Source organism: Platichthys flesus, chromosome 9, assembly GCF_949316205.1.
Source record: "Platichthys flesus chromosome 9, fPlaFle2.1, whole genome shotgun sequence".
NCBI classification, from domain to species: Eukaryota; Metazoa; Chordata; class Actinopteri; order Pleuronectiformes; family Pleuronectidae; genus Platichthys; species Platichthys flesus.
Genome location: NC_084953.1, coordinates 17,727,724 through 17,740,262, shown reverse-complemented (window position 1 = coordinate 17,740,262; position 12,539 = coordinate 17,727,724). Strand labels below are relative to the sequence as shown.

General features: G+C 44.1%; 1 long non-coding RNA gene across 3 annotated transcripts in view; it reads left to right on the top strand.

Annotated features, from left to right (window-relative positions):
- Positions 1-12,539, top strand: part of LOC133960333 (uncharacterized) — a 42,638-nt gene that overhangs the window by 9,527 nt on the left and 20,572 nt on the right. For all 3 annotated transcript variants that reach the window (XR_009921914.1, XR_009921913.1, XR_009921912.1), the window contains exon 2: positions 5,618-5,799. This is a non-coding gene — a long non-coding RNA (uncharacterized LOC133960333). The remainder of the gene's footprint in view (positions 1-5,617; positions 5,800-12,539) is intronic.

Sequence of the window (12,539 nt, the reverse complement as noted above, 5' to 3'; positions counted from 1 at the left end):
CTAAATAGACTGAACGTGTGAGTATACTTTATATTTATTCTTAATTCGTGTCTCACAGCGGGTATCGAATAGAACAATTTTGGAAAGACATTGTATGTTAAGTATTCTGACTTAACTTGCTCTCAGCAACTCGTTAACATAGAAATTGTTCCAACACAAATAATAGACACGTTTGGAAAGATACAAAATACAGTATTTTACCCTTACTTTATTCTTGACCTGTATCTTTAGTCTACATTGTTTTAATGCTGCAAAGTTAAGATTCAAACACTTGCAACATATTTTATGGAATGGAGCAATGACCATGTTTGAGATGATAACAGAGGGTTGTAGAGGCCAGCTTGTCCTCCCTCAACTTCTCAGCTTGTCACCAACTAATCCAAAGTGCACAGTGACATCCAGGGAGGCTGGACCTGTTCCACTAGATCATGTCGTTGACATTTAGTCCTCCTGCTGCACTGTGCGACACATAGGGGCTATATATAGGCCCGTGGTAGTTTGTCATGCTTGCAAACAATTCATGGATTAAATTCACTCAACAAAGAAACAATAGTGTACGTTCCGAAGTGGGTCGATGTAAGCTGGCATTTAAAACAACAGTTTCTCTGAGCAGTTGTATTGCTCTTTTAAGGAAACAGTGGAAGCAGCCATGACACTGTCTTTCCCCTCAGCTTGTGTCTTATGATACGGGTCGTGATACAATGTTATACATTAGATGCAGGCCATGTTAGGGCTGTTAGGGGCATTGGGGCCTAGGTGAGCCTGTGAGTGGATGACGGGTGGATGTGTCATCACTGCTCCTGCAGCTGGGTGACTTCACCCTGCAGATGTTCCTGTTGGAGGGAAGATCACAGGCTTTATTTTTTTTAGAGATGACTGCGTGAATCCCGACTTCTCCATTACCGCTGTTTTTCATGCTCATGCTGATTGGTCTAGGCTATATGCAAACCTTTTTTTACACCACTACCCATATACTTCAATGCTATTCTGATGACGTAGTTGGCAAAAAAGACACGTGCCAAAGAAACCCTGTGCGTAAAAGACAACCATAAACAGGCTATTGCCTGGACTATAACGACATCTATAACCTGCTTTGTGCATGCGCGCAGTTACGTGTGTATATTGGAGGAGATAGAGACAGTGGGACAGGGAGAGAAGAAGAGAGAGAGCGAGAGAGAGAGAGAGAGAGAGAGAGAGAGAGAGAGAGAGAGAGAGAGAGAGCGAGAGAGAGAGAGAGAAAGGTGCGCATGCTGGCGGAGTGCAATGGCTCCATGTGACCACAACACCAGCTGCTCCAGCGGCAGCGGCGGCCCCTTTAAGAGACATGGGTTAGTTTTTCTCTTTGGTTATCTAGCTGTATGAGTTTTGTAATATCATAAAGCTAGAGAACCGAATGTATAAACTAATTCTGCTACCATCGAGCCGGGGCTGAGCCGCCACACCGGGCCGGACAGAGACGGGGAGCTGCCGGAGCGGATGGATGGATGGAGGCAGGCTGCGCGGAGAGAGGACCGGGAGCCCGCGGCGGCGTCCGCTGCACCGCACCACGGAACCGTGGATTCAAACCGCTGCAGAAGAGATCCAACATGCGGATTCATGCGTTTCTTCCACGGGGGATGCAAGGCGTGACAGCATGTAGCAACCAGAGACAGGCTCCATTCATAGAGGGATGATGATGATGCTGGTGAAGAGGAGGCGGAGGAGGAGGAGGAGGAGGGCCACTGGGTACTGGTGCCTCTGCTGTTTCTATTAATGGAACATAACCACCTCTCAGCTTAATATCTTCATATTTATATGCTTTTCTGGTGATGGTGTAGTTACTTGGATGCTGGGAACGAGGAGGTGAGAGGAACATGGTGTGTAGCTGGAGGAGGCACCTGATTGGTCGACTCCAGGGAGTCACGTGTTCCACCAGCATTCCCCATATCAGCTTGCCTCTGGTCTGTGCATGTAGTGGTATACATGAGCAGGGGCTTGAACAGTAAAAGAAAAATGTATTTTACCTTTTATTTGTATTTGCGAGCTGCGGCTCCTTTCCAGATGTATGCTGCTTGATTGTGTAAAAAGTTAGTGGAAGCTTTACTGCAGCAAACACAACCAGTTTGTCACCAGTAAGATCTGTTTTGATCACTCTGTACTAAAGCTGGATGCAATGGAAAATAATCCTCCAATCAAGTGGATTCTCATGAGTTTATTTATCTGCAACTCCACTGCAAAGATCAGAATATGTACAAGTTGATCATAGGGCGATGTCCCAGGTCACATAGAGGAGAAAAGGGCCACAGTGTTCCTCATCTGGATCCTGTTAGAGCCTTAGATTTAGTTTGATCGATGCTCATATTAGCAGCAACTTCAGGCCTCGTGCACGTGGACATTGACAGAACAAATGGCTGAGACACAGATGTAGTCTAATCGTAACGTTCACAGGATGATGATATAAAGCGTGTTAGGAGCTATGCATTTAATTGTAGATATATTTAACTGATCCTGTCATGTTTACACACACATATTCTAGCCGACATCTCTTCAGTGTGTGTCCATTGATGGCCTGAGCAGAGATTTTGTACGCAGCACTAAGGCCGGGGTCTGCTGGGTCGTCCAGAAACCGCAAGCTGATTTTCAGGCTGTTTTCTTGTGGTGCTGTTTGGGGGCTGCTCTTCATCTCGTCTTCCCTCGCTCTAGCTCTCCATCCGAGTCCGAGAGAAGCTCCTTTCCGGTGTCCTGGATTGCCTGAGTGATAGGTTGTACTCTGTGGTGGAGCCTGTTGAATTTTAAACAAGCCAGCCCTGTCTTAGCTGGTGTAGCTGCTCTGTGCGGTGGAGAAACGGCACGGAGCCTAGTGCTGCCGTTAGTACAGGCCCAGTGCTTACTGCGTCACAGAGCAGGGCTGGAGAAGGAGCTAGCTTGAGGAAATATGTCTGCTTTCCCATCAGGCTGTGCTGCATGTCATTGTGCCAAATTACTACATGTGTCATGTGCGCATGTGTGTGTGTGCCACAAATGAGCGGGACAAATAACAATAAGCTGTAAACCTCTGTTGTAGGAAGCTGTAATTATGATGGTATTAATATTTCCAGCTATTAATATGAGCTGTGCAGTTTAATAGGGCATAAAACAAATTAATGTTTTCATTAGGAAAACACTGCAGGAGTGTCAGGATTCCCATGTCTCAGTTTTAATGTGACATCATCACACAGTAAACGGTAATATCCCATTGAGACAATATTCAAAATACATTGAATATTGTGTGGGGGGTTTGTCACAATGTTGATTCCATCAGCATAAATGCACCTCCCGAAAAACAGGTATGATTTTAGTATCATGTGTTTCCGAAATGTCATTTGGGCCGTTCCAACACCACCCATCTTTCCCCCCAGCTGCAACAGAGAATTAATGCATTGCTGAGGGGTAATAAATGGAGGATATGGGGAAGAGCCCTTTGAGATTGAAATGCCGTCTGGCGGGTGAGTGAGGAGGGAGGCTAGACGTCGCCCTTTTCCCACATTAATATGTGTCTGTCTGGGCCCTCTCCACCATCAGGAGGAGGCCCTCAACACCAGATGGAGCCCAGTCTAGTCGGGGTCTAGCCAACCAGCACCTGCCATAAGGCTGCTGCATTACTCTCCCTATTGTCTTGCTCAGTAATTTATGCATTTGGACATAAATTTGAACTTCAACGGTTTCCCCAGCTCAAATTTACTCTACAGCTACATTAGTGGAATTAACAGACAAATAACACGAAGCAGCAGTAGGAATAGATAGAGTGTGACATGACGTAGGAGGAATGAGGAGAGAAGACAGGGGAGCGGGAGTGGAGACGTGTTTATACATGAACGCCATGCATTTCTAACCTGACACGTCTGCAGCCTTTCCTGCGGAAACCTAGATATGTCAGTATGGACCCAACCTCTCTGTTTCTTCCCTTATCCCTCTCTGATTCTCTGCACTGCATTGATAATATTTCCATGGTTTAGTCCCGTGTGTTGCACAGGGGTGAGTGTTGCCTATTGACAAAGACGTTTGAACAAAGCCGCCGTCCTCCACACCGTCCCAAACACAGCAGAGCAGAGTGTTTTAGCTTTACAGCCCTGCTGCCTTCCCAGGCTGTACCACCCTATAGATGTTATCTTGTTGGTGTCACACTTGGCCTCCAGATTGCCGAGCTGTTTGTGCACGAGTGTGTGTGTGTTTGTGTTTGTGCACATGTTGTTGCACTTTTGTACATGTGTCTCCGTGCATGTGTTTACGTGTGTGCTTCAGCACGTTGTTATTGCACCCTTAGTGCCTCGTGCCTTTTGTCTCCTCAGTTTACTATAAACACGACAACATGCTGTTGATTACGGAATAGATCTTTTTTCTACGGTGTGACATCCGGCTGCACAGTTTAGTTTTTTTACTTTACCTCACCACTGTGCTCAAGATCCCGGCTTAGGAATTGTATCTTTGCTGCTTCTGTTATTTCCAGCTTTATATAGGAAATTTTAAATTTATGATTGTGGAAAGCTTTTTCTTCTTTTTTTCATAATGCTTGGAGATGCATTATTTCACATAACTGACCATGGATATTGCAAAAATTGCTTTTAAAATGAAGTGTACGCTTTATGTTTATTATTTTATCAATATTATTTTTATTGTTCAATTTTATATTAGTCATAATCATAGTCTATTTAATTCCGTATCCTAAAAAATCTATACTCCAGTGTTGTCAGTGTTCTATTATAATTTACCTTCAATTTGCAATGGCCTACATAGACCTATTTTCTGAACTTAAGAATTCGGGGTTTGGTAGCCTAGCAACAGCCTCTGACCCATGTAAGAGAAAGAGAGAAAAAATCTGAAAGGCCGACATGCAGATGTGAAAGTCTTAAAGTAAGTCAGATGTCAGTGGATGTAATCTTTGGTGTAATTGCTTGTGTGTGTGTGTGTGTGTGTGTGTGTGTGTGCGTGTGTGTGTGTAAGAGATAGGTTGTCATGCATGTACTGTAACTTTCTCTATAAATAATTTAGGTTACTGCAACTTTTATGTTATTTTCAAAAATATTTTAACATGTAGGATTACCCTTTATAATGCAGGTTTCATTTTAATAACATGAAATGAACAATTATTTTAGATATTTTAAATTTAGCCATTTAACTTGTTTACTGTTTGACTCTTTCAATATAAATTGAGAATCCTAATATTATAATTATTATAATGTAGTCTATTTAACAGGTACCCGTGTCAACACAAGCCCAGGAAATTGAACAAGTGACAAACAAAGTTTAGTTTCTAAAATGACTACATTATCTGTGATTCAATATTTTATCACATTTTAGTCAAGTAAAGATGCAAAAGATCAGGATGAAAATATATACATGTAGGAATTTTATCCCCTTTATCAATATTTAACTTAAAGGAGAACATTTTTTTTTTCTAAATCAATGAAACATACCTGAAAGGGTGCATTAGGATTTTAGGAGTGGCCCCCAAACTTTATTGAGGTGAAATTCATATGTGCTCAGTGCTGCGGTGCGAGAGTGAATAAAGGTGCTTCAGACGCGTTGGGGGGGGTGATGAGGGTTACGACCTGCTGCTGCAACGAACCCTCTCTTAACGGATTGATTTCTGTTTTTGCAGGAATGTGTGGAGTGCAGGCAGAAGCCCAGTCGCACACACACTCAGACACACATACACACACATCCCATGTGAGTGAACCTGCAGGGCAGCAGGTCAGCAGAGACACACACCTCGTCCTGCTCTGAAGGAACCACGACTCAACGGCTGGGTCAGCGAGAAGCTCCATTACTCCACAGTTACAGGTGAGACTTTAAAATAACCCTCTTCAGTCGGTTTTCACACACTCACACTGCTACACGAAGGATTTGTACTGACGCCTGGACTTTATATGTTCTGCTTCAAAGTGATTATCCTTGATTAGATGTTATTCGTGAGGGCTGAAAAGTAACACAATTTGAAGCTTGAATTTAAAATGTTTTCCTCACCCTCTCATTCACTCGCCTCTCGATGCAACCTCTAGATGCCAGGTGACCACTTTGTGTCATCTATATTTAAACCAATTTATTTCCCCATGCTTTTTACAAGGAAACAAGGATTGGGAGTTGGGGGTTGTGGCTTTGGCCTTGCATGTAGAAAGCCTGATGGACAGTCAGTGTGGCTCTCTCTCACTCCTCCAGTTCCCTCATTCTTTTAACTACATTTAGTAAAAGTACACAAGAAGTAAAAGTATAAATAAATAGAAAAAATGTGCTGAAGTGTAAGAACCACATTAACTTTTCTACTTTAGTAAAAGTACTTGGTTTTAGCTTCCAAGTGTTGCAACCGTCTATAACATGATACTGGCTGAGTATTGGTGGAGGCCTCTCAGCAGTGATGAAGGAGGCGGGGTTTAGTGTTACCAGCCCGCTCTGATTGGATCAGTGGACCAATTCTTTTAATTCCATATTATTGATTTCCTTTAAATATACTGTATATATATATACACATATATATATATATATATATATATATATATATATACATTGGTAATATCTAACTCATGGAGTAGAAAGTACCAATATTTGCTGATATATATGTACTGAAGTAAAGTAAAACAAAATGTACTTTCATGAATAAAGTACAGTTACAAAGTAAATGTCCTTGGTTACATCCCTCCACTGGTAAATCGCTCTACTCTCTAATGTTCTTAGTGATTCTTCTGAAGGCGGTGTCATCGTTAGCTTTTTTCAGAATGAGATACCCACCATCTCATCACCGCATGTTGTAAACTGGTATTCTTAAAGACGATTGTCTCGAGCCATCACAGCTACCACGCTGACTAGCCGGCAAAATCTAAAAGATTTTTATAGCGGTGATGGTGTTGCTGAAAAACGAGTAGAAGAAAGACTCACTCACTCTCCTCCCAGCATCCCTCAACCCAGTGTTGAGTGACATGACTAAAGATTAGCTTTCGCTACCCTAACAGCCGCCGTAGCGGGGCTATCAAGGCCGAGGACGCCGCTCAGCTCGTGCATGTTCAACCTCCTGCGGAGAACAAAGTGAGACGGAGTGATGGAGGCAGCGGTGGGAAGTGGAAGAGAGGGAGATGAAGCCCCATCCGAGGAGATTGAGGTCCGTCATCTGGGAGAAACAGTAGAAGTGATTTTTTTTTCTTTTCTGAATTTCCCTCCAGGGTTAGATGAGCGTTCTGTGACATTGGCCTAGTTCGATACCAGCGCAGCCCCCCCCCCCCCCCCCCCCCACACACACACCCCCACACACCTCCAGAGAGGAGGTTGCGTTTGAGAATCAGACAAGGGAAGATCATAGGGGATTTCACAGCCTGTGGCTATCCTCCTCCATAGCGCTCGACCACCTCTTAAACCTCTTTCGCTTTGCTTCCACTCGTCGAGGGCCGCCGCTCTACTTAGTCAATATCATATCCACAAACTAGATAAATCGATGCAAACAAGCTTTGGTCGGACTTGGGCTTTAGAAGTGGAGGCATAGCTACGGGCTAAATTTGATGCAGAGACGCATCAATCCAGAAGTGACACCCCTCACGTCCTCTTTTCTTTATCCATAACGGCAATTAAGGCCTACAACACATGGGTCTGTACTCACGCCTTGTGTTGCCCTTACTTCAGCCCTCTATATACCGTATGTGCACTTGCTACAATCGTTGGTATAGGGAGCCAGAGGATGTGTGATTTCACACGTTGGCAGCGTTGCTTGCACTGGCGAGCGGCTCTCATGTATATGGAGAGACTCGCGGAGAGGGAAGCAGTAATCCGCTCATTTACGGTTCCTCAGATCCTGTCTGACTGCCACCTCTCTCTCTCTCTCTCTCTCTCGCTCTCTCTCTCTCTCTCATTCTATCACACTCTCTCTCTCTTTCTCAAACACACAAACACACCTACCTCAGTGTACCCTATCTCCTCCACTCCCTCTCCATCCCCTATTCGGTCTCATCTCGCCATCACCTCTCCAGCTCCGCCACCCCGGAGAATCCAATTCAGCCCGCTGCTCCACACCGTCATGGCATGTTGGCCAAGGGAGATGGAGTCCTTTCAGGTTCTTGGCTTCAACTCCCGGTTTTCTCCCCCTCCCCGTCTCTGCGCCCCTCGCCGCCTCTCAACATTTCCTCAACACCCCTGGTGTATCAGCAGGGGTGTAGCTTGACGGCCCGGCAGCACTGCTCCTGAGAGTCTCGTGTGGAGTTATGCTGCACGTTATGTGACCTTTGAAAGTTTTTTCCTTTTTCTTTTTACAAAATTGCATGTGGGAGTGTGTGATTTTTGAGTCCACTCTCGGTGCCTTTGCTCGGTCGTCAGATTAGCGAGAGCATCGGAAACAAATGAAGCCTGCCCCGTGAGTTTAAAGAGACTGATTGAAAATTTTATCAGTAATGGGTTATATCTTTAATGGCACCCACCGCCCACCCGCGGCTTCTTCAAGTTGGCAATCTGCTTTTTAACAGCTCCCTGTTCGCTGTTTTTTTTTCTTTTTTTCTTTAACAGTCTTTCTGAATTTGTATGCGTAAACTGCGCAGCCTGGCTGTTCTTAAAAGTTGATTTAAAGAATACCCCTCTGCATTATGCAGCTTGGTAGGAAATAAATCTCTTCAAATGAATACACTGGATGGAGGGAGGTTGTGAAAGGGGTTGAATGTGGGGGGGTGCACATCGAGCCTAGAGTGGTGGCGTATGTTAACATAAATTAAAGTCTTTCCGCAGAGGCGCTCAGAGATGAAAACAGAGAGGAGGACGGGAAAGTGAGAAAATATAGAATTGAGCGTGAAGGATAAGAAGAGTTTTAAAAACAAGAGTTTTATTTTGTCAGTACAAACATAAGCAAATAAGTTGTGTTAACTAATTAAAATGCATTGGTGTTAGTTGCTTTATTTCAATAGCCGGTGAGCCGTGTTGTTTTTCTTCGCCTCCTTAAAGCACAAGAGGCCTTTTGGCATCTCAATGCACGCCGGCTGAATGGGGCGAGGTGGCTGTATTAAAGGGTTGGTGGTGGCAGTGATGGCGGGGTGACGAACAGAGCACGAGAGGGAGGGATTGTGTGGGGAGGGGGGTGTCCGCTGAAAGCCAGCAGGCTGCAGAGTGAATGGGAAACGGGGGGGGGGGGGGGGGGGGGGGGGGGAGAGGGAGGGAGGAAGGGGGGCATTAGCGGCCAAGGCAGGTTGGGGGTGTCGGCGGGGCGACCGCGGGGGCCTCCATTGGTTCAATGCAACGGCCGGAGCAGCTGTGAAAAGAGGTCTCCCCTTTTTCCCACGCCCGACGCGACGCAGAAGCCCTGCCTCGGCTTGCCAGGGTCAAGTCACATTTCTAATATATACACCAGGCTGTGTGGACTCGCACAATGCATATGCACAACTCATTTGTTTTATGTATGCACACAGACAGACACACACACTTGTGCACACACAGCGGAGAAGACAGCCTCCCAGACAGAGACAGAGGAGGGGGCCGCTGCACAGGGACAGACGAGAGTATTATGACACAGATTTCTATCCCATCGGCACCATTGTTCCGTCCGGGATCCTGCAAATTAACAAGGTGCAAGGGACGTGCACACACACACACACACACATGCACTCACAAGTCTACATTTCACCACTACACCTGCCCTCGTCACAGTTTGAACTTCAGTTTTTCACTTCCTTAAAATGACAAAATATATTATGAACATTTTAAATTTAGAGGAAAGTTTAAACAGAACCATTAAAATAAAATCCTCAACTTGATCCTGATTTTTCCCCACCTTATGGTTATTATAGTTACACTTTCATAAATATTCCCTTCATTTGCTTGAACCGATATATCTTGTGCACCAACCCACCTTCTGTACCCCGACCTCAGCTCCTTTCTTCTTCTTCTCCCATGTTTTATGTCTCTGCCACCATTTACAAACTATAATCATATTCCGTGTGGGTGGGTGGGGGGTGTAAACGCTTTGTCCTGACAGACCCCTTCCCCTCTCCTCCACCCCCCCTCAGTGCCAGATGCCCTGCTGTATTGTGTGGGTACTGGGGGGCAGACAGGCAGGCAGGCCCCTTCCTCGCTCTTTCTCCTTCTCTCTGTACGCACCATGATGTCACCCCACTTGTCTGTCTGTCTGTCTGTCAAGGCCGTGACAGGAACTTGAGTGTGGGAAGGAAAAAGGGTCGAGGATGGGAGGGGGGAGGTGGTGGTGGTTGAGGTTCAAGGAGGGGCTGTGTGAGGGGGATTTTCTTTTCTTTTTTGTGAGTAAGGGTGATTTTGGGGTTGGCTGTCTTGGCAGGAGAGTGTCTGAGAAGTCAGCGAGTGGACTTGAGCATGGAACAACTATGCTTGTGTGTGTGTGTGTGTGTGTGTGTTAAAGAAAGGTGTGTGGGGGGGGTGTTTCTCCTAGCAACTCGAAAGAGAGGTGGAATGATGAGTCTGTTGCTTTATGTCGTCCAATAATTCAGTCCAAACTCCTCCGTTATCCTCGCAAAGATCCAGAACAGCGCAAACATAAAGAGGAGAGTAGAAACAAAAGCTGTTTCACAGTTAAGCACAGACGCAGTGAAGTCACATTTGAAGCAGGAATCAGGATATTATACAAAAAATGTGTTTTTGGTTGGTTTTATGTTTTTATGCAAGATGCAGTATGAGTCAGGCAAGAATAGTCAGATTTTGGTGCTGATCCAGATCAGGGGGCAGATCCAGGAATTGTTGTTATCATTAACTTTAACACGGTGAGATCGGGTGGGTTTTGGGACGTTTTTACTGGTTTACCGCAGAGAAATTCATGGTTTCATCAGGTTTAATCAGTGGAGTGATATGTGTGTGTGCACTTTGGTGCAGCTTGACTGAATTGAAAGGGAAGTTCAAACTGGCTCAGGATTATGTCATGTGGATTATAAAATGAATGTTGTTCTGATTTACATTGTGATTTACAAACTGTGCTTTAATAGTTCTCGATAGACTGATGAAATATTCAGTAATAATCTGACCCGATGTGATTTCCCCCCTAAAAAGTTCAATAATCTCGTTTAAAATGTGTCTTTTAATTTCTACTCTTTCACCCTCGTTTAAATAAAATCGAACGAAATGCAAATATAATACATTCAAAGAAATTTCAAAGAAACGTTCTCCTCTTTGCAGATAAATAAGAAGACATCCTTCTATGGTCAAAATTGGCAGAAAACATCATTTTGAAAAGACGTCCAAACTTTCAAGTGAAGTAAAAATAAGGTAAATAAAGCAAATGCTCTTGGATCACATGGAACACAAAAATTGAATATCACACAATTGGGCAGCCTGATGCCGGCTTAGATTTTTTCAGTGCAAACAGGCAAAGTCAGCATATTGAAGGCTCTAAATGATTACAATAAGGCGGTATCTCTGTTTAAAAGATGCTTCACACAATTATCCAGTTTATTATCATTATCGGAAAATCATCTGAACATTTTAAAACTCGTCTTATCCTTTTTCAAAATAAGTCGGAAAAACAAGGCCTCTTTTCTGATCCCTGAAATGACTTCATGCAGAATGAACATTTTCATCTGACAGCAGTAACAGCAAACACACAGACACACAGACACACACACACACACACACACACACACACACACACACACACACACAGCTTCCTCTTTCAACTGGTAAACATTTACTAGGACACAGACACATGACTTTGTCATTCATCCTCTCTCTGTCTGGACTCCCGTCTTTGTATCTCTTCCACCTCTTGGCTCTTCCCATCTCTTGTTTTAATGCCTTCTCCCACTGTGTCTCTTTTCTCTCTCTGGCTGTGTGAAGAGGTAATAGTATTGGGAGACAATGGGAAAGACTCACTTAATTAGCTGGATGAGAAGATGCATTGTGGCAATTACTGAGCACAAAGGGAGGGGAGAGTGTGGGGCTCTGTAATGTGCTGCTGTGTGTATTTGCCTGCATGGCGGTCTTGTAGCCTGCAGGACAGGCAGGCCTTTATAGTGGAGAGTGAAAGCCGTAACAGACAGGATGTACTCCACATATAGAGCCATTTCCAGTCCTTTTACACACAGGGACAATGGCCACTACAGTCTCTTAAAGACTGGAACTGCAGAAAGCATATTCTCTCTGCAGATGGACTACAGAAGGTAGAAATTACAGGTCTGGTGGTTTTGTGCAAAGTAACTTTTCTGTGAGTACATATGTACTTATTTGTATAGTTTTGTTGCACTTTCTAATAAGCCATTCTTTGTTTAGGTTTTATTAATCCTAACTTATGACGTATATCATAATATTAATCACATGTAATAGTAAAAACAGCTTGAATGCAGCCACCACTTCATGGGCAATGGGGAAAATCACACAAAAAGACCCTCTCTCACTCAGCAACTGTCTAATCATAGCTTAGCAACAGTAACTAAATCAGGCCTGTAGACTTTTTAATTTCTCAAAATTGAAGTACTGAGCGTGACGCTGAGATAAGAGCAATATAATACATTTAAAATAAATAATCTATTAAATCATGAGATACTAGCTTGATGATAAAATTAAGGAATTTAAAGAAAGTATCTGGCCCATGATCTGGATCTGTA